The 26,193-nt window shown below is 42.8% G+C and overlaps 1 protein-coding gene across 3 annotated transcripts in view; it reads right to left on the bottom strand.

Annotated features, from left to right (window-relative positions):
- BDNF (brain derived neurotrophic factor) overlaps positions 1-26,193 on the bottom strand; it is a 93,445-nt gene that overhangs the window by 53,121 nt on the left and 14,131 nt on the right. Inside the window, exon 1 of one of the 3 annotated variants that reach the window (XM_060262398.1) lies at positions 3,628-3,748. The exons of the other annotated variants lie outside the window; for them this stretch is intronic. The gene's annotated coding sequence lies outside the window, so the exon portion shown is untranslated. Of the gene's footprint in view, positions 1-3,627; positions 3,749-26,193 lie in introns of those variants that run through there. 3 annotated transcript variants of the gene reach the window in all.

The following is a 26,193-nucleotide window of genomic DNA, read 5'->3' on the forward strand; positions in this document are numbered from 1 at the left end:
TTTTAATAATTGTTACAACCAGAGGTTTTTTTGTAGTAGGAACTCCTTTGCATATTAGGCCACACCCCCTTGATGTAGCCAATCCTCCTGGAGTTTACAGTAAGCCCTGTACTAAGAGCCCTGCAAGCTCTTGAAGAATTGTAGGATCAGGGGTGTATGGCCTAATATGCAAAGGAGTTCCTGCTACAAAAAAAGTCCTGGTTACAACAGCACCGTATGTAAAGAGCTTTGAACAAAGAGTTAAATAAATGTTTAAGCACTCACTTTATTTCAGGGCTGTGTGCTTCAATACTCTGTTCCATGTTTACATCCTTTAGGTCTGTGGCTTAAGATATTATTGCAAAAGGCACATTCTTGGTCGGCATTACTTTTGACCAAGCTGTCTTGCTCTCCCAGCACTTCTGTTGTCATGCATAAATGAGGCTCTGTTGAGGTGCCACATCCTTCCCATCCATCTCTTGTCTGTGTCACATTAGGGCACTGTGCAATTCTTGCTGTTGTTATCCCTGTCTGAGATGCAGGTATGACTTCTACTAGCTGTGGTATCCAAAGGGACAGTGTATCCAAGCCTGTATGCTGCTGCACTAGCAGACAAGTCTAGAGTAAACTCGTTTGACTATTATATTTTACATGACTGTTATTGCATTTTTACCCCCCCGCCTTTCTTCCAAGCAGCTTGGATCAGTAAACATGGTTTCCCCTATGCCATTTTATTTTCACAACACTGTGAGGTAGGATAGGCTCAGAGACAGTGACTGGCCCAAAGTTACCAAGCAACCTACATGACTGAGCAAGGATCTGAGGGTTCTAATTTGACAGTCTAGCCACTACACCACATTGGCTTTATACATAACCAATTCCATCTAAATGGAGAGGATTTACTTCTAGAGGACAGGTGGGATCCAAAGGCTGCCTTTGTACTGGGGTATTTGCCACCCAATGTTCCCATGGAAATCCTAAACATAAAATGCTCCTGGTATACATGAGCCCCTAACGCTTAGAAGCTGCACCTGAAAAGTAAGGGGCCCTCTGGAACAGCACAGAATGACACATAAGGGGCCACATCTGCATGTGAAAATTTAAGAAGCTCTAGTGGTCACTCAGAACCAATCTATGCATGTGCTTCTAGAACTCTTTGGAACTTGCTAAGATGCCAGTCTCCTTCTAGTGAGACTTTCCCATCAGTTGAAAAAATATGTTGACACTAATAAAGCAATAGTAAGACAATGAAAATAAACACAGAGTTTTTATCATTGTTATGAGCGAAAGAATACATGGTAGAAATGTTGCTTTTTAAATGTTTTTTCTTTTCCTCCATAGATTGAACACACATATAAGTAGCTTACTAATTCACTGTAGGTGTTCACATATATTCAGTCTATTAAAGTAGACAAAATGGATAAATAAACTGTATGGCCCAGGAATTCCAGTTATGGTAACCCTCATGTTTGAAATTCCAGTAAAGGTTATGTTTCAACAAGTGTATCTTTCCGTTCACTTACTGAGCCTTGCTGGCTAGCAGAGATGCAGAACCCTGAGCTGCAGCCAAGGACTTGCTTCCCGTTTCACTCACTCAAACATTCCATTTATAACCTCTGGCAGAGTGTCATACCTACGCAGCTCTCTATGTGGCTATTACACATCCTCATTCTCTTTCCCGCTAGGAGAGCTTTGAATTTGCTCAGGTCAGAAAACTACTGCATTGCAAGGACAACTTTTTGTTTTGTGGAGCTTAGCAGACTCTGAAGTTTTAATCACAGTGTTAGAAGCAACAAAAAAGAAATCTCATCCAAAAAAGTAGGATGCTGCAGCCACTTGCCCCATATGAACCTATGTGCTTGGCTTTTTGAACAGTGAAGTAACTAAACTCCCATTTTTTCAAAAAAAGCATAAGAATTGCCTTGCTGCTGGGGACCAATCTCTGTCTAGCCCATTTTGTTTACAAAGTGACACCCCCTACACCCCTGGAAATCCAGATGGGTGAAGGCAAAGGCATCTGCTGTTTGCCCACATCAGTTGTTTAGTGGTCTCAGAGGGACAGAGCACAGAGGTTCCATGCGGCTTGTACAGCCCATAAAGTCCTAATGTTTACTTTTTAAAAAACAAACTAGTGGTGAAGAGTTTTGTAAGTTAATAGCGTGCTGGGTGATGAAACAATTTCCTGATTATTTGTATTTGGCTGTATCTACATGTACCTCTCTCCACTCATGCTGTAAAGAGCACTCTTTGCTTATCTAGACTTTTCAGCATACAAATATTTTGAAACCTCTTTTTGAAGCAGCAGTCGTTTAGATAAACAAGGATGAAAAATGACACTATCCAATAATATTCAAAGAGGTATTTATAAACAAGGGGCAATTTTACTCCTGCTACACCCACTGTGTTCTGCTATAACGTCGGTTTTTTCATTTCTAACGTGTCTCTGCTACCATCCAAAAGTTTTTACCAGGCATCAGCTGATGTTTAGTGTGGGAGAAGATTCCTTAAACCTATTGAACTAAGCTTAAGAACACGGACAAATTGTACAATGAAGTCCCCTTTGAACTGGAGGTCAATCTAAACGTGTAAGCAAGTGTCAAGCCTGAAGCGGTTACTAACCTGCCCTGACATCTGTGAAAGGCCTTTCTAGCCGTCCGGAAGAAAGTGAGGGGGCGCCAAGACGGCCCTCTAACCCGGCCTCTTCGTCTGGCTTTTAGCTGTTATGCATCCGGTTTTGGCCTGTAGAGGGCCCCCTTTCCCGCAAAAAAAGCCCACGCTTCACATAACGCATCACGCACTGCAAGAGCAAAGGTTTCGGTGCTTGTCGGGGGATCACAGTTTGCACACGGTCGCCGCTCTGTCCCATCCCACATACGTCGGTCTCCGCTCTTCCAACCCTGCAGTTGCATGAGCCCAGTGGTGTCCCCCCTCCCCCCTATTCCAAGTATAAGCGGGAAAGTCCCATTCTAAAACAGCCACCCAGAAGACAGCTAAGATTCAACTCCTGCGGGTTCTTCGCCTTCACACCAGCCGTTGGACCAACACGCTGGGGGAAGCCCTCCCCGCCTGCATCCTTTTCGTTCGTCCGCGCCTCCACTACGCCTAGCAGTAGCCCGCGGCTTTTCCTCGCAGAGAAAGGTCGACAAGCCCCCCTTTGCTGGGAAATCCGGTGTGAGCGGGAGAGGCGGGGAGAAGGGCAGAACTGGCTGGAGGCTGACTGCCCAGACCTTCGGACAGGCCGACGCAACCCAGGAGCCGAGCAGGTGTTTGGCACCGCTCCGGGACCGGTGCGTAGCTGGCGGGAGGGGCGCGAAATCCAGAGTCCTCTGGCTGCCCGCCCCCTCGGGGCTGCGATCCCAGGCACACTTGCCGGGGTGTAAGGGCCACTGCATCCCGCGGGACTTACTTCCGAGTAAAGGTGTATAATGTCGCGCCTCCATCCGCGCTCCCTCCTAGCACCAGTCTTCTTCTCCCCAGCCCTGCCCTCTACCCTGTCCTACTCCCTTAGGCCCCCCGCTCGTCCGGCGGTGCTGCCGGGAGGGGGGTGGGTGTTAGCTGGCTGCTCCTGTTCTGGGAGCCGCGCTTCCCGGGCGCCCGCCGCTGGCTTCAACTTTTCGGCGGCTGCGCCCCTTCGCTCTCTAACCCTACCTTGCAGTCCACACAAAGTCTGCTCGGATCCCCTCCGGAGAGTCACATCGTCTCCCGGCCGTCCAGTCCCTCCAGCCGCCTCCTGCAGCTCCAGCAACACAGGAGGAGACAGGCGGCTCAAATGTCTCATCAAAGCTTTATGAAAGGTGGGAGGGCGACGGAGTTGTTGGGAGCCTCTGATCTCTCGTCGTCGTCGTCTCCCCGGGCTGGCGTAGGGGCCTCTCGCACCAGCCGGGATATGCCCCTATCGCCCCCCCCCCCCCCCCCGTTTGACTTCTCACTCAGGAATTATTTAGAGCTCCGTTTGGGCTTCGATTGGTTAAACTGCTCCAAGTAGGAACACCAGCACTGGGTCACCAAGTTTAAAGGAACCGCACTCCCCCCCCCCCCCCCCGTGACCCAACGCCCTTCCTCACTGCCAAACACGGTCTGTTCTCCCTTTCTCCTCTTCCTGCAAACTTTTTGTTCCAACCCCGAATAGGCTCGATCTATCAAACATCTTCAGAGCCTCCCCGGGGAAGACACAGCAGATTACTTACATAGACCCTGATTACCTTTGCTTACCACCATCGCCCTCTCTTCAGGATGACCCTGAAGAAATAAATCAAGTAAAAATTGCTATTCGTTTGAACTCGCACACTACATTCTGGCTACTGAGGGGGGTTTAGCCTAAATTCCGCTCAGTCCCCTCCCCCCCCCCATTTGTATTACTATTGGAGGGAAGAGATAAGGTTCAAACAAGCACAGGAGACAGAAAAGAATGAGCATTCAATACGACTACTCCAGAGTAAGCGGACAGGGATTGCAGATCCCTGTTTCGCAGTCGAAAAAGGATCGTTTTCAGAGAAAGGATGGGGGGGGGGGGGGGAGGATGAAACCGGAACGAGAAGAATGAAAGCACTCGGGGGCGAAAGTTTCTTTTTCAACGCGACTGGGACGAGCGTCGGAGCCTGCCCCTGAAAGCTAGAAATCTCTTAAAAGCTCGAGAATATTAGTTTACTTGTTAGTGCATTAAACAAACCAGATCCATTTAAATATAGCTCCCTCACTGACCTCTTCATAGTCTGCCTATTAAGAATGCAATCAAGATAATAACAAGCATTGTTTATTAATGAAGGGACTGGATAACGTTTCAACTAGTCACTTTCGAAGAGAACACGCAGCGGGCAAGCGCGCCCAATCCCGTCAGCCGGCGGACTTCCTCGCAGAGCAGACATAGCAAGACAGCCCCAAAGCCCAAACTCACCGGATGCCTTGGGAAGCGCCTCCTGGCCACAGTCAGCCCCAAGCGCGTCGCATGAGAGAGGTCTGGACGGAACGCCCACCCCTGTGGCCTCCGGAGTCCTCCTGGCTCTTGGGGAGGGAGGCTTTCAGGGAAAAGCCCCCCGCCACCTTCTCGTCCTAGACGGTTTTACAAAGTCGTCCTCTCGCCCCCCTCCCCTTACCGCCTCTGTTATGTCGCAAATAGATTAAATTATTGATAGTGGAAATTGCATGACGGAAGTAATAATGGCATCCCCTGATTGAGTAGCTCCATTTGATCTTGGTCAGGACCGAGAGATTTCATGCTAGCTCGCTAGGGTTAGCCGACGATTCATCAAACTCTCTCTAGCGCCGTGAATGGAGTGTGGACGGGAATCCACACGAGTGCTAAGCTCTACACTCTTGACGTGTATGTCATATGATACCCTGCCTGCCTCTAATAGAAACACCACTGCATGGATTACGAGGAATCACAATCCCATACACGCGAATGATGCCTCTCTGTCTCCCCTCCCTTCTTTCTTATTAGCTAGCAGCCTGAGGTTGCCGCCCCTTGCACGTGTTTACCATGTTCTCGCTTCAGTTCTTTCGGTTTCTCCCTAAACATCAGGCGAGGGTTTCCCAGTTTTCTCACAGGCATTTGGAAGCTGTAGATCTGCTGAAATGTGTTTTGGAGGGAGGGCTTCTTTCCTACTATCAAGGCCGGAGTGTGATTTCTGAGATTTTTCTCCTGAGGTTGTGCTTTTAAGCTTCTGCTTTGGGTTAGCAAACTGGAAATTGTGCTAAACTCATTCTGGCCTTGTAGTGATTTCAAATGCCTACTTGTATTTGGGCAAGGAAGGTAACATATCCTAGAAGAACACAATGGGGGGGGGGGGCGGGATTCTAAAGTCCCCTGGATACAAGGAGGCAAGTTCCCTTCACTATTTCCCCTAGTCCTCATCAAATGATCTAATTTTTAGATTTAAGGAGAACAAGTTTTAAGGGGAACGGTTTCCCCTCCTCCTTAGTCAATTATTTTAAAGAAACCATGTTTACAGCCAAATGAGGAATACAGATGCTTAGAGAATACTGTACTCCAGGGGTGGCCAATGGCTGGGGCTGATGGGAGTTGTAGGCAAAAAACACCTGAAGAGCTACCGTTGACCACCCCTGCTGTACTTCAGTTGCACCAAAGAAGTGCTTAGTTTGTGAGTACTGCTGCTTAAATAAGCACCAGCAGGACACTAGGGATTTCTTTTTGCTTGTTTTTAATCAATGATTTTTATCAATGGCATTGCAGGAAGAAATTCAACAGGTGCAGTCTTGTCTAGTATCAAGGTGCAGAATGCATTGCCAGTTGTACAGCTGATTAAAGACATAGGAACTGTGCCTGAGGGAGAGTTAGAAATCTTGAAGTTTGCATATAGTTGTCCTATCTGACCTGGTAGCCAGTCTTCACAGATGATTGATTTTGATTACTCACTCAGGAGAAAATGGAGCTCTGAACTTGCTGAAAGACCTCCATTATTTCTTTTACTATACAAGTTTCAGGGCTGTAGCCTGGCTCAGCTCAAGCCTCTTTGAAACCTCATTATTTGTCACTATCCCCTCTCTACTGATCTGTCTAGTGTCAAGCATGTTAAAATTCCATTGGTAATTGATTGGTTTAGGGTCCTCCATAAAGCTGGTCTTTGAAATATCATGGAGGACCAAGGTCTGTTAGCTTTGTTATTCTTTCCCCCTCCCCCTTCTTACTTTATTGCTTGCAAAGTAGAAGTAGAGAGAAACGAAACTAACTTGAGAAAGAGTAATCAGTACCTTCCCATACATTCCTGTTAGGGAGTGTGACACATCTGGGGAAAGCAAGGACAGAGTCCTGATAACACCACGAGAATATAGACATTTATGATAGTTTATGTGTGAGAGCGCATCCCTCACCCCCACCTTTTGGAATCCTTTTGAAGTAAGCCTTAAAAGTATTGTATCAATGTATCTTTAGCATCACTCTCAAGAATCTGTTACACTGAAAGTTTCAGTCTATCAATAAACCTAGTTTTGTATCAAACTTGACTCATCATTGAAACTGCATGCTTGACATCTAGGAGTGCCAGTGCAGGAAATGCCATCAGCACCAATTAAAGTGAGATGTCAGTACAAGAGTCTTCTGAATTACATCTTGACATCTGGGTACTTCTGAACTTTCTGTTTAAAGGATCAGAGGTGGGATCAATGTATCCTTACAGCCTCAGAAGAGTCTGAAGGCACCAACCTTGCTGAAGCTAAGCAGGCATAGGTCTGGTCTGTACTTTCCTGGATGGGACGTCTCCTAAGAAGTCTATGAGCAGAGCCTTGAGTTCCATGATACAAGATAAATGGGGTACACAAGTAATAAATGATATGAAGTGCCTGAGTACAGAATGCCATGTCCAGATTTACAGTAATTACTTATGAGACATTACATGATGGAAGGCTGCTTCAAACACCAGCAGGCCAGTAAAAGCTCAGGTGCAGCAGGGCATGGCATTAGCAGTGCTGCAAATCTCATGGCAAATGCATTTGAAGATCCAGTGTTGAACTAAATCAAATGTGTGCTGATCACTGGTGTGTTTTCAGCACAAAACAACTCAAATGCTTTTCAAATAGGATTGAGTTGGGGTTTTAAAAAATGTGTATGCATGAAAATGACACTGATCCAAACTGATAGGCAGCCACTTATGTTTCTAAGGGTTGCTTGGGCATACACTGCACTGTAGGGGGTTTTTTTTAACTCATAGCATTTATTTATGAGTGAATTATATGATTTGTGACTGATTAAATTTGTCTATTAAACAATTGCTTGCCAAGCAGAGTGGTAGAACAGCAAGAGAAGGGGAGTTGAGCTCCATCAGTCTGTGTGAGAATGTACATGTACAAAAAACACACTGCAGACTATTATACTTTTCAGTGAAGCAACTTGCTGAACAGCCATGAACTCATCAACAGATGAATGGTCCACTGAAAAAATGGTTGCCTGATTGCAACTAACAAAGAGCACATGAGCCAAACTCATGGTTCAAAGCATGATTCATGATTCAAAGCCTTGGGAAGGCACATGCATTCCCATATATCTCATTCATCTTCTTCTTCTAGAGAGGCTAGAAATCATGGGCAATGGGTACGTTAGTTTGTGGCTTTCACTCAGATGTTACTGCCCATATGAAGGGTTGGGAACACATGCTCCTAAGGCCTTATCACACACATGCAGCATGGTCCGTCAATAGCTGAACTGCCCATAAACTAGGGCTACAGACCTGGAGGTACGCAAGTAATAAATGAATTGCATGGTGGAAGTAATAATGGCATTCCCTGGAATTATAGCTGATCTCCAGATCACAAAGATCAATTCTCCTGAAGGAAATGACAGCTTTGGAGGGTGGCCTGTATGGCATCCCATTCATGCTGATCTCTCTCCTCCCCAAATTCTGCAGTTCCCAATCTCCAGGAATTTCCAAAAAACAGTGTTGACAACTCTACCATAAACCCATGGGAGAAGATACATATATGATAATTATTTATTTATTAACATCTACAAACCCTGAAGAAAGGAATCATAATTAAGAGCTGTTCCCTACAATTCAGGGTCCTGTGGGAGGGGGGGATCCCTGAGGGAAGTGAGAGATTTTTGCTGAATCTGGTTCCTGCTGCAGACCTTCAAATCCTAACATTCTGGGTTTTCTTTTTTGGGGGGGGGTGTATTTGGTTTCCCAAGAGCAGCATTTTGGGGGTGCAGCTGGAGGGGGACAACAAATGCCTATTCTGCTGATCAAAATAACTTCTCTCAGCAGAGATTTACTGCAGGATCCAAGTCTACATGAAAATCTCTTCAGTGCTGGCAATGGTGTGGATTCTGCACACATTTCACTGTTTGTCTGTTTGGTGCCAATTTATGATAACCAATTGTACTTTATGGCTTCAAGATATTCAGCAAACTGGAGGTGTAAATCTGGGCATATGTGGTAAAAAGTACCTGCAGTATCAGCATAGTGGTAACACAATTGCTTATATTGAAATGGCTGCCCGTGCTACCATGAAAGTCTTCCTCAAAAAGGGTGAGCATTTTCAAATGACCATTCTATACTGGATGGTATTTATTATTGGCCCATCATCCAGTAAACCAGTACAGGGATGGGCAGGGCCAGCTCTGCCACTAGGCAAACTAGGTGAGGCAAACTAGGCAAGGGTTAATGCCTCACAGAGTCTGAGAGCTTTTGCGTTCAAAGGAAATTATGTGGAGAACATCATTTAAGAAATGACTGTTTGGAACTGACAGTTGAAGAAGAGATAGTTTAGCACTGACTGAGGACAGGGAAGGAGGAAAAGAGGAGTGAGAGGCTCATGGAAGATCCCCATTCAAGCCAAAAAGGGACAGAGCTTATAATCAAGAGAAGTAATCCCTGCCCAGTGGAAAGAGGAGTGATCCCTGCTCTGTGTAGAGAGAAGGATTTTGGGAAATCTGTTGTATGTTCCTGTCTTCTAAACTGGAATTGTTAGTAAAACTCAGAAACCTATGCTTGTGAGTTAAAGCAGAAACTGAAAAGATAGCCTTCCTCCTCAAAAAAGATGTTGTGGAAAAGCAAAAAAAATAAAATAAAAATTGGCAATGTAATATCTGAATTTAGCATGATTACAAGATTGCTTCAGTTTTATTATTGATTCATCTCATACATCCTATCCCTGATTCCACCTGACCTTTTCTCTTCCAAGTTAAATAAAATATTTTGTTTATTTCTGAGCTTTCAAAAGCCTTTCATATGCCAGTACAGGAGTAGAATATAAGCACATGATTTTATCTCTTCTCACAAGTCTCTGAGCTGGGCCAGCATCAAAATATATAATGTGACAGGGTAGAACAGCCATAGACCAACAAATAAGAAGAAAGTAGATGTAGGGGCTGCTCAGCAGGAAAGAAAGAAGAAACCAAGGGAAAATCCTATGCCTGAGGGAGGGCACAAAGTGAGATCGCCATAGCCTCACATCCTTATCTGGTGGTGATGGAAGTAGAATTGTCTGGGTCAGTACTGTGCAGATTCTCAGTTGCTGACTTACCACTGGGGGGGTGATACATCCTGTATTTCCAGTGGTGTTCAACATTCCAAAAGCTGAAGGGGTGGGGGGAGGACATACTCCAAGGGCTGAACTACACCTTATATAGAAAAATGCCATTCCCTAGTGTTTGTCAGTTAAAATTACAGAGGAAGAACAAGAATGATTTGTAATAAGCACACAAGAAGGAAGTGCTTAATCCTTTCCCTGATTCTCTCATGTAAATTTCCCTGACCGCTGCAGGCTTTTGTGAAATTTGGGGGAAGAAAAAAAAAATAGCCAGGGGGAGTACTTGTAGGGGGAGAATTGGGAGGTACAGAGAGAACCCCTCTGATGTTGCTGCTTTCCTCTTACAAATGCCTTCTCAGCTTCCCTCCTCAGTTCACCTTACCCATTGTATGAAGAGGGGGCAGGGAGTCAGAGCAGGTGTCAGCATACTTTGAGGTGGGGCAGCTGCCAAAGCCCAAGGTTTCAAACAGGGCCCACTGCATCTGATGTCCTTTGCACACTCACTTAATAGTGGACTCTCCACTACCCATGCTTCCTGCCTGTCGCCACTGCGGGGAAGGGCGGCAGGCAACTGTGAGCAAGGGCAATGGGAGGATTTTTGAACAGACAAAGGAAGAACACACAAGCAGGTGGGAGTCATGTGATGGGTGGGAGGAAGCAAAGGAAGGCACAAGCAGGGGTTTGGTAGCTGATAAAGGATAGGGGAGCTCTGGGAATTCTCTGCCCAGCCCCCCCTCCCAATAAAAAACCTTGGCCATCCCTGTTAGGAGCTATTGCTGAAGCACAATCACCAACTGAACCCAATAGTTTCAAATCTTGAAGCAAATAAAAGAAATGTCTCAGTGCAGGACAAAGATGAGAGGCAGAGAGAATGGCACAAAGCTAGGTCCCCATCATTCAACAGCAATGTGGAGACCAATCCCCATTTAATCCAAAGAGGGCATGTGGGGGGAGGGGATTTGTTTTCTGGATGAATTACATGGGAGGTATAACTATAAGACTAATAAGACAGTTTATATGAAAAGAAGTGGAAGCTGGGACTACAAATTAAAGTAAAGGGCATCATCAGACTCTTAATAACAAAATAAAGAAGTGCTTCATATTGAGTAAAACCAAATGGTCAATTTAGTCCAGTATTGTCTAGTCTGTTTGGCAGCTCATCCCTGGGGTCTTTCTTAGCTTGTTAGCTGCAGTTTGGGGACTGGATGTGGCCATGTGGAGTACTGAATGAAGGAGATATCAGAGGCTGAATACATGCCTTATGCACACACAGCAGGAGATCTGCTGTTGAGAATTGGGTCTTTCCTTATCATTATGCGATGTAGGAAATTATTTTATATTTTTAGCAATCTATGAGAAAGCCAAAACTTCATTAGTTAAACACATTCCCCATTAAAACAGCCATTAACCTATGTATAAACAGACTATCAGAATTTCTTTGTCTCTCTTTTTTTAAATAGACAAACTAATAAAGTTTTTTCCCCAATATTTTTGTACCATCTGTTTGATTAATGTCATCTGGTCCCAGCCTGATTTTCTGAGAAGAAAAGGTCAAGGGGGAAAAATTAAGCTTGGATTTCTTTTGCTTGTCAGGAAATCTAAATTAATCCTGATTATACGAACCAGAGTGATGTAAATGAATTTAAGGTTTTGACTTAAGAGTATTTATCTGTTAATATTTTTAATTGCCTGAGGTCAGTTCTAATATTACTACAAGCATCTTATGTTTAATTATGTTTATACCTGTCTCCTAGTTACCTACATCCACATCTTTGAAACCAAAAGTTGCTTGAAATCACCGAGCTCAAGGCACATGGGGGGGGGGGGGGGAGCAAAAACTGATAGTCAGCACAAAATGGAGTCTGCAGGCCTAGTGCAGAATTTGTGTAATCTCAGCTCCCTTGAATGACAATGTGTTAGTGAGATTTCACCCTGGCCATGCAACAGGCTTGTCATATTTGTGAAGTAATGCCTGGGCATCTGGGCTTCAAAAACAACCATATGGAGGTTAAATAAAATATATTCACCTATTTGGTGTCGCTCAGAGGTGTCATTCACAGCACTGCCAGTGAAAATAGCATTGGATCAAACAGTGCAACAGCCTGAACATAAACTTCAGAAATGATAAAGGCCATCCCTGGGATCCAGCTGTGAGGTTCTGATGCAGACACTGGGGTCTGCATGAGCAACTGCTTTCTAATTCTCTCCTTTGTTAGGGCTGTCTGCATACACATCCCCATAGTGTTTGTAGAACCATACCAGCCACCAGGGCTTTGTTTGTAGAACAAGCCCAGCAGGAACTCATTTGCACATTAGGCCACACCCCCTGATATCACCATTGTTTTACATAGGGCTTTTTGTAGAAAAAGTCCAGCAGGGGCTCATTTGAATATTAGGCCACACCCCCTGACATCAAGCCAGCCAGAACTGCGTTCCTGTGCATTCCTGCTCAAAAAAAGCCTTGCCAGCCACTGAAGTGAACAAGAAGACCATGGTTTCTGTGGATCTCTGCAATCTATATCCAGACTGTGCAACAAACAGAGTCATTTCAAAGGTATTTCATGCTGGAGCATATGCAAATGATTAGACCTTCCTATGTGTTAACAACTCCTGCCTGCTGTATCAAGTGGCAAGATGATGCACCACTCAACAACAGACCAAGAAGTGCTTGAGACAGTTGGGTCAAGTCTAGAAGCCTCTACTACTAAGCAAATCTAGCTAAATGCCCCATTTGATCTTGACACAGCAGACTGGTGTGCTTTGTTGCAAACCATTCCTGTTCATTGGATATATGGACAGCTGTTGCACAAAACCCAGCACTGGAACGAGCTGAGTGTGGAAATCTGCCCTGCCCCCCTTCCCTTGTCTGTTATCCAAGAGGTGGTTGAAGTATCTGTGTGCAAGGGAGCTGTCCACTTGCTCCCTTCCCTTCTATTGCATGGGGTGAGTCTCTGCCACTACTGAAACTTATGTCTTCCCCTTGCTATCAGCTGTTTGAGACACTGGTGGCAACAGCAGTACCCTAGGTGTGCAAGTGCTTGCTGCTGCACACTGCCCTTTTCCTGTCCTACTGGCTCTCTTGCCCAGTCAGGTGTTTGATCTATGTGAAGATCAAGGGCCAGGTGCTCGGATGAAAACATTTTGGTCACAGTCTGAGATCTGTAAAGGAAAAAGGATTTTTGTTCACTACCATACAAATCTATGTTTTAAGAGCCAAAAGCATAGGGACCTAGTCTCAGAACATTAGCAGGAATATTACTGAAGTTAATATAAAAGAAACAAAACCAAGGGCTAACTAAGTTGTACAAGTCACTGGGTTTACCTTGACATTTCTTTCTGAGGAATGGACTCAAGCCAAACTGGAACTTATAAATAGGAGCTAGTTGACACAGATTTCACTCAATTTGTTCCATTTTTTCTGGTCCTTGGTTTGCATACCTTTCACAAAATGTGTTAAAACCTTTTAACTTTTCTGCCCCAGTTGTGAGGTTTTTTCCTGGCCTATCCTAGAATTGGGTTTGAGTTTTCACACATGCCACCTTCAGCTAATTAGAACAAGGCTCACCTCCTCAACTTTTATGGTACTAACCCAGGATATGCAGACAGCAATATGTCCTACTCCTTCCTGGCAGGTGGGCAAATGGTCATTTTCATCCTCCCTATTTGTCTCCATTTTGTCTCAGCCTAAAATCCAAGGAGCTTATTGGTTTGTTTACAGGAAACACCTATCTGGGGCCATCCCAATGTGGGATGAAGGACTTGTTTAAATAGAGGTTGACTCAGCCTGCTATCCTTCCGAGGTCGATAAAATGGGTACCCAGCTTGCTGGGGGGAAAGTGTAGATGACTGGGAAAGGCAATGGCAAACCACCCCGTAAAAAGTCTGCTGTGAAAACATTGTGAAAGCAATGTCACCACAGAGTTGGAAACGACTGGTGCTTGTACAGGGGACTATCTTTACCTTTTTTTTTTCAGTTAAACATTTCCCAGTAATCAAAATGGGCATTTTGCTATTTCTTTCAACTATCAGATTAATTTTCCCCATAAAATATATATCACAAGGTACTTTTCTATAGCCACTCCCATTTTAGTGTCTACATTCTAGTTTACACAGACACCAGCCACTGCTCGTAGTATTCTTCTACTAGTATTCTTCTAGTGTTATTTAAACCATTGCTTTCTGAAGAAGACAAAAGCATGCCGCATGTACTCTGTAGATGGGCATAATCACATGAGTAATTGCTTCCCTGAAGCCTCTTTTCTGCTGTCTTTCCGCACTCATGCATCTTATTTTCTTTCCAGGAAGTTGTTACCAATTTCATCTTCCCATTTTCACAGAAACTGAATTCTAAATGTGTGTATTAGAGTGTGCATATCAAATAAGGTCAAACATTTTATGTAATCAGGAAATTGGGAGCCATGCCATGTAACTTATCTGGCCAAAGTGAAGCTGAATACCCAACACAATGTTCATTGAACAGCAGCAAGAAAAGGTATTGAAAACAGACCAAGTTGAACCAGCTCTTTCTTTTGCAATGACCTCCTTCTCCTTCTTATTTTTTTAAAAAATGAGAAGCCTTTTTTTAAGCCCTGGCTCTTAACACTAGAAATCTTACTTCTGTTACCTTGCAGGTTTCTGATAGATCAGCAGGCAATGCCCACACGTTATCAACGTCTACTTGCAGTCTTGTCAGCTAGAAACTTGGCTTTGAAGTGGAAGTTGCAATTATCAGGATTTTGCACTTGATACCCTCATTTCTGCCTTTCCCTGCCTCTGTGCAGTTGCTCCATTCTGACTGTATAATAGGGCAACCGTTTAAAGATTCCAGTATCACAAAAATGCAATGTAAGAGAGGATACAACACCTTAACCCCAAACTTCAAGACCAAAGGCTTAAAATTCAGCAAAACAACAGCACACATAAACTACCAAATCCTGAGAAAGCCTTGAGAATAAGACTGGGGCTAGGTTTAACTTGCTGGTGAAACTGGCTCTGGTGATGTTAGAGATCCTCTCAGCTTCTTCAATAATGGCAGAGTTACACCCTGTGTTTCTGCACTCTTGACTCAGAGCTCAGAGGAACTGGGAATTAATTTCACTGGTGTTACTGGATTACTCTCATGTGCTCTGGCAGGCATTAAAAAGTTAGTGTCTCAGTAGAGAGCAAAGTATCTGGGTATCTGGTGTCCAGTGTCCAGAACTTGAGTATATTTCTGCCTCTCTCTTCTTGATTTTCTCAGCTAAAAACATGAGAGACCTCAAGTGCATATCTTTACGATGGCGGCAGTTGGCAGGGAAGAAGGACCAGCAAAGCAACAGGAGGGAAGATAAAAACATAACTGAAGATGGAGCTGCAGATGGAGAAAATTTCTCTGTGAACTTGAGCTACAACCAGATAATCTGGCCAGATGATGTATTTCTGTGATTAATCCTCTCATTGGATCTCTATGATTGAGCAAGTTCAAGAAACTCTTCCCGCACTGTGAAGCAAAAGGAGCTGGGAATGAGCAGTCTTTACCTTGTAACTGTTCACTAACAGAGGAATGATTCTTGATATTCTGGGCTATTTGCTATACTTGTGATTTGCTTGCACTATATCACACACACACAGTGGCCACCTCCATCTTCATATAGCCCCTCTTCCCCATACAAACTGACTTTTCAAGTAAACTTTAATCCTACATGTCAGGTTGAAGTCTGGGGGTTTCTTGGGCAAGATGTTCACAGTGGCCTCCACCCCTTGATGAGGTCCAACATCTAGGGTTGCCAAGTCCAATTCAAGAAATATCTGAGGACTTTGTGGGTGGGGCCAGGAGACATCAGGGGCAGAGTCATGAGTAAGGTTGGAACAAGTACAATTGACCTCCAAAGGGAGTTCTGGCCATCACATTGAAAGGGACTGCACACCTTTTCAATGCCTTACCTCTATTAGAAATAATGAAGGATAGGGGCACCTTCTTTGGGGGCTCATAGAATTGGCCCCCCTGGTCCAATCCTTTTGAAACTTGGAGGGTGTTTTCAGGAAAGGCATCAGATGCTATGCTGCAAATCTGGTGCCTCTACCTCAAAGAACATCCCACCAGAGCCCTAGATACCCACGGATCAATTCCCCATTATTCCCTATGGGAATCATTCTCCATAGGGAATAATAGAGTGTCCAGTAGACATTTCCCTCCCTCCCCCGCTTTCTAATGCTTTCTAAAGTGGGGGGAGGGCCTCCAAACTGGGGAATCCCCTGCCCCCTCCCTCCCTCTCTCTCTCTCTCTCTCTCACACACACACCTACTGGGTCTGATTCCTCCACATCTTTACTTGCTCTGAAAATGAAAGCAAAAGAATTGGAGGGTCTGTGCTCTGACAAAACTGCTGCTGACCCTTCCCCATGAAGCACTTCCTTTTTCCTGCTCAAATTTAAAGGCACACATTTTGAAATGGGACCTGTTTGCAGGTTTCTAAACTTGCCAGAGCTCTAGAGGTACATGGTGACTGTGGGGGCGAGGGGAAGCCTGTAAAACCGGGGGATCCCCCACTGGGACCTGGGGATTGGGAAGCCTACCAACATCTTGCCATGCCTACTAATTTGCTCTCTCCACTGGGTCCAATCCATACTGCTATCCATTCAGATTCAAAGCTAGTGGATGCCCTTTAGCTCTAGTGTTGTGCAATAATTTCCTATTCATTGTGTCCCATTTGCTTCCAGTATTATACTCTTATAATCCATTCTTTTCCACATTGTACAGACTTATATCACAAGTGCTCCAAGTCCTGAGCGAGCTCCATTGAAATGAATGGGAGAGTAGTCACATTCTTTTGCAGCTTCCTGTAGTTTCAATAGGCCTGGCATAGGTAAGAATATTTTTTAATAATAATTTTTTTTATTTATATCTTTTGCAGAATGTGCCCTGAACTTTTGAATGCATTGTTCACACAGGAAGCACTTCTTGTAAAATACACCAGTGTAAAATGATTGAGCAACATGGATGATCTCAACAGCTGTCCACCTGGATCTATCTCAATGGAAGCTGTTTCGCTAATAGCAACTAATGGTGGATTTGCCCACAGAGGCAAACACATCTGCCCATTTACAGATCACGGGGCCACACAGGATTTAGCATAGATTCCAGAGGCAGGGGTTAAGAGACTGGGTGTTTGGTGATCTCCTAAAGTTTATAGGATGACCAGCAGGATCTGGATTGGCAATTAACTTTAGATTCATTGCCTCAGGCATTCAGTGAAATGAATGACAGCACACAAGCAAGACATTTTAATAAGGAACCATTTGACTAGATACATATGTAATTCAATATACATCTAGTCTCTGACCACAAAGCCATATGAAGTGACTGAATAGAGCAGTGTGGTTTGGATTAGTTTCCAGTAGGGTATTTCATTTTTAGAAACACATTGACACTCTTTGAGTGCCAAAATAGTTCTATCATTCTATTCAGGGCTTCCTCAAGTCTTTTATTTATTCAGCGCATTACAATAGTTTTGTCAGACTGTTGCTCAGTTAAGGAATACTATGGACTCCAGACCCCATTACAGGACTTATATAGGGCACAGATGATGGGAAAGTGATAGAAGCTGTATACATACACACATCCTGAAAAAACTGGTGCAGCCAGTTGGCCAGCCAACCAAGAACTGTTTGCCTAGCTTTCTGTCTATATCACTAACTGGAGGAGGCAATTGTTGACCATTCAAGCCATGACTTTATGATGACAAGCAAACATTGTCCTAGTCCAGGCAATCAGGTGATCCCAGAGAACCAGACCAGTTCTTTCTATATAAGCTCCAAAATCTACTGGATCCCTCAGTATGTATTTATTTATTTCATTTATACTTTGCCTGTCTTCCCAACGGGGACTCAAAGTTTGCCTCTCTTCCATTTTATCTTCACAGCAACCCTGTGATGTATGGGCTTTTTTGTAGCAGGAACTCCTTTGCATTTTAGGCCACACAGGATTGGCTACATCAGGGCTGTGTGGCCTAATATACAAAGGAGTTCCTGCTACAAAAAAAACCCTGGTGATGTATGTTGGGCTGAGAGTTTGTGTCTGGCCCATGGTCACCCAGCAAACTTCCTTAAAAGAGTGAGAATTCAAACCTGGGTCTCTGAGTCCAGGACTATAACTATTAAAACACATTGGCAGCCTGTCAAAGACTGCAACCCCCAGGTTATCCCTTTAGGCAGGTGCTTTCCTGCCTACCACTTGATTGTTGGTCTGTTGCCAGACAGCTGTTTCATTTGACCCCCTCCATTTGAATTACCTGCTGCCTGTCTTTCATAGAGTGGGATAAACTCCACCAGTGGTCAGAAGAGGTCACCTGGCAATTATTTTTGAGAAAAGGAACTTATTGGAGTCAAAATTAATATGTAATGAAGAGTGTAGTTAAAAGCAGGCTGAGCAAAAGCTCTAACAGGTGTGATTTTTACTTGTGAGAAAGTGGTTAAAACATCCCCCTCACCAGCAGCATTGTTATCTGAACCCAGACAATTGGTTATTGGATAACTACTCATATTTATTGACAGCTAGTGAGCAGTTCTGAGTCGTAAAAATTCAGACAGCCACTCTTATCAAGTCATTTGATATTCCAATACCTGGAAACTCATCAATCATCAAAGATCAGATCGCCCAAAATGCTGTCTTTTAAATTTTCCATTTCCTCTTTGCAAATATATGGAGTTATTTTATACTAAGTTTGAACACTGGTCCATTATTGTCTGCACTGACTGACTGCAGCTTCCCAGCATCCCAGGCAGAAAAGGATGTTCTGTAGCACTTGCTGTCCAGTATCCTTTAAGATGGTGATTTTTAGAGATTTCCTGCATATGAAGCACACACTGTACCGTTAACTGTGACCTCTCCCCTGCTAGTAAGCATTTTTTATTAAAATAACTTTGGAGGCAGGGCTGGCCTATATATTAGGCAGGGTGAATTTTTCTCAGGTACAGATGGGAAGGGTGTCCATAACATTTTGAATTTTGATCAGTTTTTTCCCCTAGGGGAAGGTGCCATGTAGATTATTGGCTTCAGGCAGGAATATCCTGCACAGTTTCTGCTTTGAGGGTTTATGGGAAATTCATAGAACTAAAATTGGTGTCAAATCATTACTATTTCTATTTTAGGTGATTTACTTTCAGGAAAATCTGCTCCACAAGATCTGATGGGTACTCAGAGTTTCTATTGCACAAGCTGAGACTTCTCTGTTTGTTTGGAGGAGCGGCCACAACTCAGTGAGAGTGTCTACATGTCTTGCACAGTAGGTTTTAGATTCAGTCCTTGTTATTTCCAGTGAAAAGGATCTCAGTAAGTAGTGCTGAGGAACCCCCTTGCCTGAGGCCTTCTAGTGCTGCAGCCACTCAGAGGCAACAGCAGTAGGCTAGACACACCAATGATCTGATTCATTATAAGAGAGTTTCATTTGTCCCTTGGGAGTCTCACAAGCAGAGCACATATCTTTGCATGCATAAGGTTTCCGATTCAGTCTCGGGTATGTCCAGTTCATAGTCAGCAAGCGCTGGGAAAGACCCTTCTCTGCCTGAGACCCTGGGGAGCCATTGCCTGTCAAACTATTCGACACTACTGAATTAGGTGGATCTAGCTGTGAGACATCTTCATATGTTTTAATGTCAAGGAGAGCTCTGCTTTTCTGAAGAGTTCCCCTGACAAAGATGGGACTTCTTCTGACTGTATAGCTCTACAGAGTTTTGGATTTTGACTAATGTTTTCATGTTGCCAGTCGCCCATTGTTATGATCTGCTACAGTTCTTTTACAAAGCTACAGTTAAGGTGTCATGAGCAATCAGAGCGAAGCAAACATTTGTATAAACATGGCAAGCATTTTGTACACTTGCTGTTATCTTAATGAGCTGTATGAGGGAGGTAAAATATTGGAATTATTTTAGAGTTTGTGGTTTTAATCTGAAAAACATTTCCCCAAACAGGTTGCAAAAAGAACCAGGTGTATTTAATTAAGCTCTTATTTTTAAAATACCAAAGCTTTTTCTGATGATATGCACTGGGATATAAGCTATTCACATAAAACAACTTGTAAATGTTTTACTTCTTTCAGCTTGTTTCAATTCAATTTGAGCAGTTCTCATGTTTGGGCTTTGGGAACAAAAAAATTTATGGGTAGGTTGGTGAATATATGGAGTTTTGTTCTGAGGAAATAATGAAAATCAGATTTGTTGTATAATTTCCTTTGGTTTGACTTCCAAAAAGGTATGTGATTTCCAAAGAATGCATTTAGCATTCAGTTAGACATGCTCGGGCACCTCTGGATCAGCATATGTTATGCCTGTATGCCTTTTCAGCCCATCCTCAAACTGCTCAAACCTGTCTACCATAGGAATGCTAGTGTTGTGCATGCTTAGAAGTGCCATTAACTTTCCCGACTGCCGCTACTGTGACCTGCCAATAATTGTTTAAATGTTAACATTGGAAGCTGCAGTTTATTCCACTTGTGCCACTTAAATAAATGGCTTTTAATATTTTAACTAGAAAAAATAAGATAATGCCTTGCCAATAATAGGCAGTGGGTTCAATGCAGATGATTTCAATTATGTTTCATACTGCACAGAGGCAAACGAAGGACAAATGGAGTGATCTGTCTTTAATGTCCTGAACCACCCATGTGTTTGTTGCATAAAGACAGAAAAACACAAAATTTATCTACTACAGCTGCAATAGGGCTGAAAAGCTGCCTGATTCAGTGTCCTAGTCAAGAAGCAAACAGTGAGGGCAAGAGGAACTGATCCAAGGCTTTACTTGTTAACAGGTCACGGTGGCTGGACAATGTATGTTCACTTAGTGTACATGTTTGCCATAAAGTTTGCAGTACACATGGATTTAAAAAGGGCCCTTTGTTTCCAAGAGGAGGTAAGTGGATCTCATCTGACGTCTTATAGTTACTCCAGTCTAGTGTCTCCAACCTGCACACAAGCATTCTTTCTGATGCACATGTGCTGTCAATCTGCACAAGGAGCAACTGCCCCATGATAGTTATCACATCATAGCCAGTTCATCTTATGTTACATGGTGACTCATAGTGAGATACTTTTTTCATCTCTTGAGAGCAGAAGAAAGTTCCCATGAGATGGGATGAATTGTTAACAGGTTACCTGTTAATGATTGCAGCTCATCATTACATCCTGGCTGATCATACATTTTGAATGCTTTCAAGGAAACATTATACAGTGGTGCTTTAAAAAAAAAAAAAAAAAAAAAGAACATGCACTAACTCACCAAAATATTGTGTGAATCAACTCTAAGGATTTTTCAGTACATGACACTTAAATTGGCTTTTCATACACACACACATTTTTATAAGGCCCTGCATTCAATTCCTTTCTTCTATCATATCTGTGTGTACACATGAACATATGAAGCTGCCTTTAACTGAATCAGAACCTTGGTCTATCAAAGTCAGTATTGTCTTCTCAGACTGGCAGCGGCTCTCCATGGTCTCAAGCTGAGGTTTTTCACACCTATTTGCCTGGACCCTTTTTTGGAGATGCCAGGGATTGAACCTGGGACCTTCTGCTTCCCAAGCAGATGCTCTACCACTGAACCACCATTACAAAGATCATGTAAAAAGTGTTTTCTTTGAGAGTATTTTGTGTGAAAACTTCCTCCAGGTATGCTTCCACAATCCTATGCCACAATCCCCCCACCCCCAATACCTTGCTTTTCCCATACCAATCCTTGCTATGTGTGGTTGTGCAATCCTCATTTGTGACTTGTCATTTTTTTGGGGAAGGTAGTTACTTTTATTCTTTGACCTTTTGCAGTATTTGGGGAGAAGTCCAGATGTTTTAAGTTCTCTCTTCCCAATGTAGAAATTTTTAAAGTTCTAGCTGTAAATAAAAAATGCCCTCAGTCTCCTGTTTTGATCCTAAGATGTTTAGATATTCTAGAAGAATCACTATTGGGCCCATCAAAACAACTCCTGTTAGTAGCTTAATTCTTTGACATGTCCACCAAATCAGGCAAAGATAGTTTTCAGATGTTCATAAAATGAACAGTTAGGAGATACATTTGAGTAATGTTAGTTCTCCATGGCATAAAGTATCATTAAGACATAACCTTGTAATAATTTTCAGTTAGTAATACACAAGGTGGCTATCTTATACCAATTGAAAAAATATCCTTGCTTCTTTTGATGCCTGGATCTTTCCCAATTTCCCCCCCTGTAATAGCTATTTAACTTTTATTTAAATCAACAGTTTAAAACTTGGAACTTTTGTTGTGGTGAAGAAACTCTTTTAGAACCAAGCTTTCACTTCACAGCTACAATTCCTAGAGCTCCTCATGCCTATACAACCAGTATAAGTTTGCAGAGTGGATATGCTATCTTTTGGAGTTATTAACAGATAAAGAATGATAACAAGAGACTGTGGCTTCCTAGTAGTTTCCTGAGAGTACTGTTTACAGAGGAAAACAAAAGTTTGGATGTAGCTTTTAAATGCACTATGTTTATCACACAGCAGCTGTTCCCAGGGAAATGGATGTTTGGGAAGGTTCTTTATGGAAGCCGTATCAACATGAATTCTCAGCCTTGCTGTAACTGCTGTCTGTCACACTTGATTGTTGTTTTTATTGTCAGCCACTGGCCTGGCACAACTGCAGATTTTGAAAACCAAGAAAAAATGTCTAATACACTTAAGCTGTACTTCTTCAGCTACAGGTGCGTAGCTGTGTTGGTCTGAAGCAGCAGAGCAAAGTTTGACTCCAGTGGCACCTTTAAGACCCATGAAGTTTAATTCTAGGTAAAAGCTATCGTATGCAAGCACATGTGCATGCACAAGAAGAAGAAGAAGATATTGGATTTATATCCCGCCCTCCACTCCGAAGAGTCTCAGAGCGGCTCACAATCTCCTTTACCTTCCTCCCCCACAACAGACACTCTGTGAGGCAGGTGGGGCTGGAGAGGGCTCTCACAGCAGCTGCCCTTTCAAGGACAACCTCTGCCAGAGCTATGGCTGACCCAAGGCCATGCTAGCAGGTGCAAATGGAGGAGTGAGGAATCAAACCCAGTTCTCCCAGATAAGAGTCCGCACACTTAACCACTACACCAAACTGACTAATACAGTGAAGAAAACATTGTTGGTCTTAAAGGTGCTACTGAACTCAAACTTTGTTCTTCAGCTGCCTTGTTCAAAGTCAGTTTTACAGAACATATTCACCTCAGAATATTTTCAATTTTCAGGTGACACATTTATTCATATAAAAAATTATTTTAGAAAGTTAGCAATGACTCATGGGATATGAAGTCTTTGAGACTATGAGAGAGGGAAGGGGAAAACACACTGCAATGGAAATGGTTTTTTAAAATATCATTTATACCACACCATTCATATTGCCATTTACAATCAGGGCTGGATGGGGGGGGGGCAGAGGGGGGTGTTTGCCCCAGGCGCTGACAGGGGGTGTGTGCCAAATTGGGTATGGAGTCCATTGTATTCTATGGGACCATAATATAGAATGGCCCAAAAGGGGGTGTCATTTTTAAAAATTTTGCTCCCCCTCAAAAAACATGTAGATTGACATTTCCTTGGGATAAGTGAATAACTGAAAATCTGTCTAATTGTAGTGATGGGGTTAGGAAAGAAATTTGTTCCCATATTATAGTGGTTAGTAATTCATATGTTTCCTTTGTATTTCCCCTATCATGTATAGATCAGCTCATTTGCATGAGTCATCCAAAGCTATTGCTCTCTAGGCATGTCTTGCAATACATATATTATCTGCTTGTGGAACACTTGATTGCCGATGGGACTGAAAGGTAGACTGTCTTGCCTTTGGGCAGGGGATGGGAATAAATGGTCTTTCAGTCCCTTCTGATAAGGAGATAAGGAGATTTTCAGTTTACTGTTTAATACTGAAACAAATTTCCGTGCAGTAACCAATCTGGTAGGGCCCCCCACCCCCAGTGGCGCAGAGTGGTAAGATGAAGTATTGCAGTCCAAGCTCTGCTCACGACCTGAGTTCACTCCCAGAGGAAGCTGTGTTCAGGTAGCTAGCTCAAGGATGACTCAGCCTTCCATCCTTCTGAGGTTGGTAAAATGAGTACCCAGCTTGCTTGGGGGTGAAGTGTAGATGACTGGGGAAGGCAACGGCAAACCACCTCATAAAAAGTCTGTCAAGAAAATGTCATGATGTGATGTCACCCCATGGGTTGGTAATGACTTGGTACTTGCACAGGGAACTACCTTTACCTTTTTTTAAAATTCAATCTGATTGAGTTTGGTAGGCAACTGTAGTCTTTTCTTCAAACCCAACTAATAATTATTAATTGGAAACTTTAAAACAAGTTAAAGAAGACTCCCATGGAGAAGCTGATAACAATATTCAGCCCAAGATAATTATTTGAAACTGAAAGAGAGACTTGATGTGCTTTAACTCTTGATACAACTAATTTTGTTTGACAAGAATTCAACATGTTTGTAGTAAGGAAGAAGCACAAACTGCAACTCAGAAGTCATTGACACATCAGATAATCTACTTTAGTGACTAAAGACAGGCCTAATAGGCTAAGGTTCAGTTCACAAATTCATACACATTACTTTTCTCAGCAGTGGATTACTTTACAATTGAGGGTGATTAACAATGAATGTTCCTCAGTTGATTACTGTAACATCACATAATGATTAGCATGGATTACTGATCCATCACAGATATAAAACTTTCACATATTGTTCGATTCTCTTCAGATGCAGTGCTTCTTGGTGGAGTTAGTTCACACATTTGGCTCCAGTCTCCAAATGTATAGTGATCAAGCGCCAAAGATACAAATAACATATGGAAACCAAGCCTTAATGGTTACCAGTTGAATGTTTAAAAATATTGCTCTGGAATGAGCATTGAGTGATATTAAAATATTTCTAAGGCGATTAACAAACTGTAACTGCTTATTCACCTATGGAAACAACATCCAATGCTAAAGCCAATGCATATGTGAATTGTCCATAAGATGAAGATGAAGCAAAATTATTTTTCATCCTGGCCTGACTGACAACACAATATAGCCTATATGTTTCATTCTAAAAAGTTTTTCATTTTCCATCGAGAATTTAACAAGTGTCATCCTAAGCTGAGTTTCACCCTTCTCAGACCATTGATGTCAATGGATTTAGAAGGTTGTAGCCCTGTTTAGGATTGCAAGGTAGCTCTTCAGCCAACTTCTTTTAATTTTCATTTTTATCCTGACATCCCCCCCACACACACAACAGAATAAAAGTGAGAAACAGGGATAAACAGAATGGAAAGAAAACTGAGGACCTGCCTGTCATTGTACATTTTCTAACTCAACAAAAGGCTACTAACAATACAGTACATCTTCAAATAAAACTGAATATATGAGTAATTTGCTATTTGACTCTTCCTGGACACAATGGAATATTAGAACTTCACTGGGCAGGCTGACATTTATTACAGTGACAGAATCCTAGACAGGAACTTGTCATCCAATGAGCTTAAGACAACATTTTAACTCAGGCATCTTTTATAAAGTCAGTAACAGCCTCATCAAAGGGCAATCATGTCTGACGTTGGCGGCTGCCAATTGTGTTTTGAACTGCTGCAAGAAGCTAACCAATCTATGGGAATAGTTTGCTAGGTTTTTTTGACACCCACATTTCTTCTTAATTATCTTCATGAGGCTGAGGTAGTTAGTGCCAGATCTATAGCACTTCTTAGATGTCAAAATGCCCACACACCTTATGCAATCCTTGGGTTCCCAGCCCTCTTTCACTTTCCTCTTAGCTGGTCCATCTAATTATCTGTTATCATGCCTGTATATCATACATTATTCATGAATTTCAAGGTGTAAATAGCTTCTGATTTAAAAGGCAAGCAACATGTCTAATTACCATTGCATGCTCTTCTTCCCTTTCCACTGCAAGTGAGAAAGAAAGAAAGAAAGAAAGAAAGAAAGAAAGAAAGAAAGAAAGAAAGAAAGAAAGAAAGAAAGAAAGAAAGAAAGAAAGAAAGAAGCTTTTTTCAGTTGATGACTGAGAAATGATCAATTACTGTTTATAATGATGCTTAAGTCTTTAAAAGCCTCCCCTGGATTCTAGACCAAGGTACACACTCCAGTGGTTTATAATGTCCTGTTTCTGTTCTGAGGCAGAATTCATTGTTTCCACATGTGACATGAGGGAAAGATCTGAAAAGGCAAGCTAGCAAAAAAGTTGCAACTTAATGACCATGTTACTTAATCATTCT

This window comes from Heteronotia binoei, chromosome 21, assembly GCF_032191835.1.
Source record: "Heteronotia binoei isolate CCM8104 ecotype False Entrance Well chromosome 21, APGP_CSIRO_Hbin_v1, whole genome shotgun sequence".
NCBI classification, from domain to species: domain Eukaryota; kingdom Metazoa; phylum Chordata; class Lepidosauria; order Squamata; family Gekkonidae; genus Heteronotia; species Heteronotia binoei.